This window comes from Delphinus delphis, chromosome 4, assembly GCF_949987515.2.
Source record: "Delphinus delphis chromosome 4, mDelDel1.2, whole genome shotgun sequence".
NCBI lineage: Eukaryota > Metazoa > Chordata > Mammalia > Artiodactyla > Delphinidae > Delphinus > Delphinus delphis.
The window spans coordinates 130,714,878-130,723,851 of record NC_082686.1 but is presented as its reverse complement, the minus strand read 5'-3'; the positions used below and the strand labels follow the sequence as shown (position 1 = coordinate 130,723,851).

Here is an 8,974-nt window from a genome sequence, read left to right as displayed (position 1 = left end):
TCATGTGGACACTTTTGGAAAAGGAGGCAGAGTAGGAAACATTTCTCAGAGTAAAACAAACTGGTAAAAACAAGTATTATTCTGTATTTTACATGATGGGCACAGACAGCATTGTCTTCTTCAATAAAAAGTTGACTCTTTTAAGAAATTGTTTAGAAAATCAGCAATAAGTAGTTTTCTAATGTGAGAGGTATTGCCTTATAATAAACTTGCCTTATAATAAAATTAGTTTCCAAATAATTTAGAAATATACTTTCTTTGTATATCTTGCTTCATTTATTTATTCATTCACTGAATTAGCAAGTAGCTGTTATTCACCAAATACTTTCTGAGCCCCTACTGTGTGCAAGGACCTTGCCAGTCACTTGACAAGAAGAATCAGAAAGTATTGTCACCAACTAAATGTCCATATTGGAATGGATAATATGGGTTATGGCAAAGAAAATTCATACTCACCAAGTACCCAAATGCTTTCTTACCTTTCTTAACCTCCAGTGCATGAAGTTGGGGCCACATGACTAGTTCTGTACTGCAAACTGTAAGCAGAAGTGATGTATGTCACTCCTGGGCTAAGGCAGCTATGAACTGGAACCGTGACCTTAGGGCCACATTTTGCTAGATGGTATAGCTACAATAGGGACAAGGCCACCATACCTGCATCAGACCTTGCAGGAAAAGGATACCAATCTTTACTGTTCACCACAGCCCGTGTGCAGACCCTTTTCTTGCCTTGGGATCCACACACAAAAAAACTGACAATTTTATGGGTTATTGTTATCTAGTAAACATACCAGGGAAACACATTGCCACCAAAACCCAAAGAGGCTCACTGAGTGATGCGCCTTGTTCTGTGTTGTGTCTCTCACTATGGAAGGCATATCCTGATGTGCCTCAGACACTGGGCACCTAAACATTTTACCAATGTAGCAGTAAATTGCTACTGTGTTTTTCTTCTGCCCCTAATAAGATGTGACTAAAAAGGACACAACACATTTGTGATCTTCTTCCACAAAGTACATAACCCCAGGCTAATCATGAAAGAACACCAGACAAACCCAAAGTGAGGAGTGTTCTACAAAATATCTGACCCAGAGTTTTAAAAAGTGTTAAGTATACAAAAAAAAAAAAACCCACAAAGAGAGAAAAGGGAACACTCTTACGCTGTTGGTGAGAATGTAAGCTGGTGCAGCCACTATGGAAAACAGTACAGAAGTTCCTCAAAAAGCTAAAAATACAATTATTGTGAATAGTATACACATGTTCACCAAAAGACATGAATCAAAATATACACAGCAACAACACTGATAATCATCCAAAACTTAGAAACAACCCTGATGTTCATCTACACACGCATGGAAACATAAATTGTAATATAGTCAATGAAAATACTCAATTCAGCTATGAAAATGAATAAACTACAACTACACACATAATATATATGACTCACACAAAAAATTTTGAGTGAAAAAAGCTAGGTACAAAAGAGCACAGACTGTATGATTCCAAATATATATCGTTCAAAAACGAGAACTACTCTATGCTGTTAGAAGTCAAGACGGTAATTATTCTTGGGAGATATACTGATTTTAAAGGAGGAAGAAGGGATCTTCTGAGGTGCTAGTTGTCTCAGCCATCCCATGATCACCTGCTAGATTGGGGATTCACTGGAAGGTCTAACATGACCCAATGTAGTTTTAGTCATGGCTAAGATTTATTACTGCAAAGGATACAGGACAGAAATAACAGAAAAAAGATATATACAGGCAAAGGTTAGAGAGGTCAAAAGCAGGCTTTCTTGTCCTCCCTATGCAGGGAATGCATCCTCTTCTCCAGCTGGGAAGTGCAAGAATATGTGTGAGATGAGCATGCTCAGGAAAGCTGGCTTGAATCTTGGGGTCCAAAGTTCCTAACTGGAATTGGTCACTTCCTAGCCATGGGTGTGAACCCCAAACCAGGCCCTGGGTACACATCATGAAACTTGATGTTTACTTTAACATGCTTGCTCATCTTGACTCACTACTTTGGGCATATAGACTAATATCTTTACCCAGCCACTATGTAAACATTCCAGTAGTTTAGTTCTCAGAGTTGACCAAGGGTCATTACGATGGCTATAGATTTAAACAAGAACTGAGTAAAACATATTTGCTTCATCAACTCCCTCTGCTCATTAGTAATGTTATCATTCTTGCTCTGGGGACTGATTAGATGGGTAGGTTTTGTTTGTGCCTATGTATGCATATTATATATACTTCAAAAATTTTTAAAAATTAGTAAGGTAGAAATCCAGACCCATTAATTAGAGCCCTACATTCTTGTAAGTCTACTGAAACCCTGGGAAGTTATCAAAATAACATTAGGAAACCATTAGGGAATATAAAAAGCAGGGGTAACTCTAAATGTAAGTAGATGTCAAGAGAACAAGAAAGGGAATTAAATTCATGATGATGAGTTTCGGAGTACGTTAAGTAGGCAGATTACCGTGAATTTTGTAAAAAAAATTTGTATTTGGATGTTTTGGCTATTCTTTAATGTGTCTGAAGTGATCAAAAACCAAATTATGAACAAATTTGTAATTCAGATGTAATTTTATGGGAATTTAATTGATTGTACAATCTGTTAAAAGCTACCAAAAACAGGTTTTCAAAGTTTATCTCTTATGTTTTTAATTTTTAAATTGAGCATTAAAACATATGTGCAGTAAAAAAAAAAAAAAAAGAGTTACCTATGATCCAGCAATCTCACTCCTGGGCGTATATCCAGACAAAACTCTAATTCAAAAAGGTACATGCACCCCTCTGTTCACAGCAGCACTATTCACAATAGCCAAGACATGGAAACAACCTAAATATCCATCGACAGATGAATGGATAAAGAAGATGTAGTACATATATATAAGGGAATAGAAAGAACAAAATAATGCAGCAACATGGCTGGAACTAGACATAAGTGAAGTAAGCCAAAGACAAATATCATATGATATCACTTATATGTGGAATCTAAAATATGACACAAATGAACTTATTTACAAAACAGAAACAGATTTACAGACATAGAAAACAGACTTGTGGTTGCCAAAGGGGGAAAGGGTTAGGAGAATGATGCATTGGGAGTTTGGGGTTAGCAAATGCAAACTATTACATAAAATAGATATATAGAATAGATATATATATATATAGAGAGAGAGAGAGAATGGATAAACAACAAGGTCCTACTGTATAGCACAGGGAACTATATTCAATATCCTGAGATAAACCATAAGAGAAAAGAATATGAAAAAGAATTATACATATATGTATAACTGAATCACTTTGATATACATCAAAAATTAACACAACATTGTAAATCAACTGCATTTCAAGTTTTAAAAACCCACAAGGAAAGGCTGAGCAACTGTTAGAAGTTGATGGACGCTAAGAAGACATTACGACTGAATGCAACATGGTGCCCTGTATTGAATCCCGGAACAGAAAAAAGACACTGGTGGAAAAACTGGTGAAATCTGAATGAAGTCTTTGGTTTGGTTAATAGTGCTGCACTGATGTTTCATAGTTTTGAGAAATATGCCACAGTTATGTAAGCTTGTCAACATTAGGGGAAGCTGAGTGAAAGTTATAGGGGAACCTCTCTGTACTATCATTAAAACTCTTCTGTAACTCTAAAATTACTAAAAGATAAAAAGTTTGTACAAAGGAAGCTGGAAATTTCTGCTTGATAAGACCTGAATACACAGGACCGGAGAAATAAAGGTACATATGAGAAAGTGCATGTGTGTGTGTATTTTTGTCTATTGGTGTGTCTGTGTGTGACTGTGTGTGTTTGTGATTGGGGGACATCTGGTGTGGGGGTGTCTTTGGGTGTGTGGCTGTGTTTGTGTGTGTCTAGTGCAGGCAGGGTGTGTTTACATGAACACATAGTTCTACTGTGAGGGAATTAATAAGCCAAGGCGCCTCCATGAACCTGAGAGTGAGTGCCTCCTTAAATTTTGAGCCCTAGGCACCTTGCTTAACTCACCCTAGATCCAGTCTTTTAAAGAAGCTGCCAGGAAGAACAAAAGAAAAAAAACAGGGGGCACCTGGATTTGAACCAGGGACTTCTTGATCTGCAGTCAAATGCTCTACCACGGAGCTATACCCCCTGATGCTATTAATGCCCCCTATAAGCCCTTATTCCACTTGTATGAGTTTCATCATACTTCATAAGTATCTGTGTGGCTGAGATTCCTGCTAGATTTAATTTCATGCCTGATTCCCTTCTAGCCATGTCACCTCATACTTTTCCCAGAGCATGTATGTTCATTCTCTTCTCAGAACTTAAAGCTCAGTGCTCTATTCTCAGTCTAACCCTCCAGCGATTAAAATACACCACCAACTGCCCATAAATCTCCAGGCACATCAGTGAATGTTCTAAATATCATGGGCTGCCATTAAGTATTGGACATGGAGGGGGTCTTAACTGGGAATTCACAACTGGACTACAGAGGTTTATGTACAACTCTGAATTACAGGCAAATATTGTATGTGTGCATGGATTGTATATGGTACATGATTTCATCAGATTTTCAAGGGGATCTCATCCAGGTGAACAGTCTCATTTACAGCTGGAAAAAAAAACAGTTAAGTCCAAAATTCACCTTTGAACACCACTGACTCCTAGTTCCTTGAGTTCCAGTCTGAGAACTTTCAATCTGTGTATCTCCAAGATTGAGAAGAAAGGTCAAGGAAATCTCTGTCACTGCAGTAAGTTCTCCCTGATGAAGCCTGGCAGCTGCTGTGAAGCTAAGGAGCCCACAGCCCCCAGAGCTCCAGCTCACAGCTCTCTGAGTGCTGTAGACGACCCTTCCCAGCTGCTCCACTCTGAGGTTCTACAGAAACTTCAGTTGCAAACCCAGTGTGCCCCAAACTGCACTTGCTGTCTTCCTGCTCAAACCTGCATCTACTCTTATTTTGCTTTGTGGTGATAATAATAGTCTATATTTACTAAACATTTGCTATGTGCCAGGCTCAGTACTAAAAGTTCTAGCCATAACTTCCTGCTGAATCTTCACCAAAAACTCCCACAGGACAGGTATTATTGTTAGCATACTGATTTTGCAAGTAAGGAAACTGAGGCACAGAGTGGCCATGCAGCTGGGAGGTGGTGGGGCCAAGATTTCATTGTGGGCTCAGAGCTGGGTGCCAGGCCTGCCTATGTAACCATCTGATCAACCTCCTCCCTGTCTTGGTTGGTGACACCACTGTGTACTGTCATTTGGCCAAAGCATGTAACATAACTCAACTTCTTCCAACCTCTCCTCCCAGTGCAAGTTAATCACTGGGTACTGCTGATTTTAGCTTTGACATCACTTAATCCCACTCCCACCCTGGCACCACAGTGCCACCACCTCCTAAATGGCCTCCCAGCCTCCACCCCTGACATCCATCTCCTACTGCTCCCACAGCAGTCATTTTAAAGTCAGGTGCATCTAGACTACTCCTCTTAAAGGCCTTCATGATAAACTGCAAGACTCTCAGCACAAGAGTTCTTACATTTTGATCCCTGTCTGCCTCCTCAGCTTCAGCCTCCTCTGCTGACACTCCCCATAGCACATTTTGTGCTCCAGCTGCCTCCAACTGCATCCATCTGGCTCCAGCCTCTGCCCATGCAGTTTTCTCTGCCTGGGACCCAACCCTCACTCACCGCACCCCTGCCTCTCCTCCACCCTCCCTCTGGTGCGATACTGTTCTTCTATGAGACCCTGACTTGCCATCAGCTCCTCTTGGAAGCCTCCTGTAACCTCCCTCCTCTGGACAGAGGTAATAGCTGCCTCCTCTGCATTCCTGAAGCTGGCCCAGCTCGGTCCAGCTCACAGCTGTCTGATTTCTTATTTTACAGGCCTGCTTCCTTGGCTGAGAGCACACTGAGTCCAGGGGCTGTGTCTTATTCACTTCTGGGTTCACACTTTGCACAATTCTGGCATGTAGTAAGGGCTCAGTGTATGTCATTCAAGCTGATTTTAAAATGCAGCAGTGCCTGAGCTGCAGGCAGGAGTTAAACCTAGACTAAGCCCTGACCTCTGGCCCCAGCCTGGTTCCGGAATGCAGGCACCCTAGGTGGAGTGCTCGCTGCAGGCAATGAACTGGGGATGGAAAGGTAATAGAAAGTCCTCAAGCTTTAGATCAGGAAAGGAGTGCAGTTCCCTAAACTTTAGGCCAGTTCATGTTTATCCAGTGCTCTGTGAACAAGGTCTCTATTCCCTGACTGCCCCCAGGACACTGTAAAGTGTGGGCACCATCACTAAGTTACTGGGTTTGCCCTGCAGCCAAATGTTCTAAAACTCTATGGACAGTTCTAGCACCTTGGGAGCATTGCCAAGTGGAATTTTGTGACAAAGATTTGAACAGAAGGAAAACAGAATGAGTAGTATAATGAAGTCATTGAGAACCATGCTCTGAGTTCAAATCCTGGACCTGAGCTTTGTAGCATCTCCAAGTCTCAGACTCCTCATGCAAAATGGAGATAATGTGTCTTGTAAAATTTTGGTGAGAAATGAAGGAGGTAATTAACATAAAGAACATAGTCTGCCACCTGGCATATACAAAAGGGAAATTAGTGATTATTCAAAGAGCCATGAGCCACAGAAGATAAAAGTCAAAATCAATACGTATTTTTCTAAGGCATGAAGAATATGCACGGGGCACCTGGATTTGAACCAGGGACCTCTTGATCTGCAGTCAAATGCTCTACCCCTGAGCTATACCCCCACTGACATGGACTTGTTTTCATAATCTCTCTCTCTCTCAACGTTATGATTCTAAACACCAGTAACTCAGGGGAACTATAATCAGAGAGAATGCTGCCTGGAAGAAGTCTGGGCATATCAAGTCTTAGAATTTCATTATGAAAAAAGACCTGACTCCTGAGAATTAAGTTCTCTGAGCCTAGAAACTTAGACTTTCCATACCCAAAGCCTCTGCTGTCTGCCATATCTCATACAAAGTGAACCTTTGTTCCAGATAAAAATCCTCAGGTTTTCCACAAATAACATCATCAGTATAATGGGATGATTGGATTCCTGTCATATTTCCTTAGCTACGGCTCCCAGCAACTGAGATCCTCATTGCTCTTCTGACTTCACAGAACTGAGCTCATAACTGGCAGTCAATAGACATTTGTTACATTAAACTGATTCTGGAAAAATTTTGTATAAATAATGATTTGTGTGAGATAGCTTTTCCAAGACATAACTGTAAGATGATTTTACACAAAGTCAGATGGTCAAGGAGATACACTCTTATGAAACATAACTTGCCTGAAACTGCCAACTCCAAAAGGTCATTTGATGAAGACAAATAAGGCTCCAAACAAGAGCCTCTTAACTGATTAAATCACCTATCCTATTCCTACCACCAAAGATTCCTTTTCATTTCCAAACACAACCACTGTTGGAGCACCCTGTATCTCTGAGCATCATAAACATCTCTTCTCCCTCTGATGAACTCTTCAGGTGCTTCTCATGGAAACTTACTTGCTTAAACCTGTAAGGAAGGCTCTCTTCTACCAATTTCCTGACAACAAGCATTATTGAGATCTTTTCAAAGGATCCTAGTGTGTCATGGTGGTGGTTGGTTGGGACCCCAGGAGAGGGGAGAGTCTCAATTACATTCATTTTCTCCCCTACCTCAGGCTGGAATTGAGAGCTAAGAAAAGAATCACATGCATTCTTTGCTCATTGTTCTTTTCTCACCCTGGACATTAGTGGGAGTAGAGATTTTAGCAGTAACAGATGTCCTGTGTGCTTCATATTGAAGAACCCCAGTGTTGGAAGGGATTTAGAGATCATTTATTCCAACCACTTCCTTTGCAGACTAAGAAACAGATGGAGTGAAAATGAAGAGCTCTGCTTAAAGTCAGACATAACAGTAGCAAGAGCAGAACCAAGGGTCCATTCCACTGCCAACTCCTTAGAGGCTCTTTGGAAGCCCCCAGTGCCTGGAATGATGCAGGTGCTCAATAAATGTTTGTGGGATAAATACCAAACTGTAGTTATATAGATAGACCAAATGTCCTGGTTTGCTGGGAATTCTTCTGGTTTTAGCACTGAATGCCCTGCGTCTCAGGAAATCTCTCAGAAAAGCAGGCTGTCGTTGTTTGGTCACCGTAGATATGACCTTATTTTTTCTCATTCACTGTATTTCCAAAACCTAATCATTCACTTTCCACTTTCTCATTTTTTTTAACCATTTTGCGTACATCCTATACTAGTATTTACTTAATATTTGTCTTTAAATCAACTTAATGTTTTTTATTTACCCTCATCCTAAGCAAAAATATCCCTGAAATCATGCCAATTATATTTCTTTGTACTGCACATCAAAACAAATACAGAGCTTTGGGTATTTGTTAAAATTGCATTTAGCACATGTTACACTTAAAACTTGCCATGCACCCTTCTAAGTGTTTTACAAATACTGATTCATTTAATCCTTAAGACAACTCAATGAGAGAGGAACAATTATCATCTTTACTTTATGATGAGGAAACTGAGGCACAGAGAGGTTAAATAACTTGTCTAAGGTCACACAGCTGTTAAATTTGCCCACGGTCCCCAAAGTCATCTTGGAAACAGTGATAACCACAGTGTGATAGTTAATTTTATGTGTCCATCTGAATGAGCCACAAGGTGCCAAGACATTTGGCGTAATTATTCAGGATGTGTCTATGTGGGTGTTTCTGGATGAGATCAACATGTGAATTGGTAAAGGAGTAAAGCAGATGGATCCTCTCTTTTTAAGTGGGCCTCTTCCAATCCACTGAAGAACTAAATAGAAAGATCAAGTAAATGAAAAAGACTGCAAATAACAAGTGTTAGAAATGATGTGGAGAAAAGGGAACCATTATGCACTGTTGGTGGTGATGTAAATTTGTGGAAGAGTATGGAGGTTCCTCAAAAAACTAAAAATAGAACTACCATATGATCCTGCAATCCCACTCC

General features: G+C 40.2%; 2 non-coding genes across 2 annotated transcripts; both read right to left on the bottom strand.

Annotated features, from left to right (window-relative positions):
• Positions 1-4,066: 4,066 nt before the first annotated feature.
• TRNAC-GCA (transfer RNA cysteine (anticodon GCA)) lies at positions 4,067-4,138 on the bottom strand. The gene has a single exon. It is a non-coding gene; the product is annotated as a tRNA-Cys (tRNA).
• Positions 4,139-6,668: 2,530 nt separating this feature from the next.
• TRNAC-GCA (transfer RNA cysteine (anticodon GCA)) lies at positions 6,669-6,743 on the bottom strand. Its single transcript has one exon. It is a non-coding gene; the product is annotated as a tRNA-Cys (tRNA).
• Between the last annotated feature and the right edge of the window lie 2,231 nt (positions 6,744-8,974).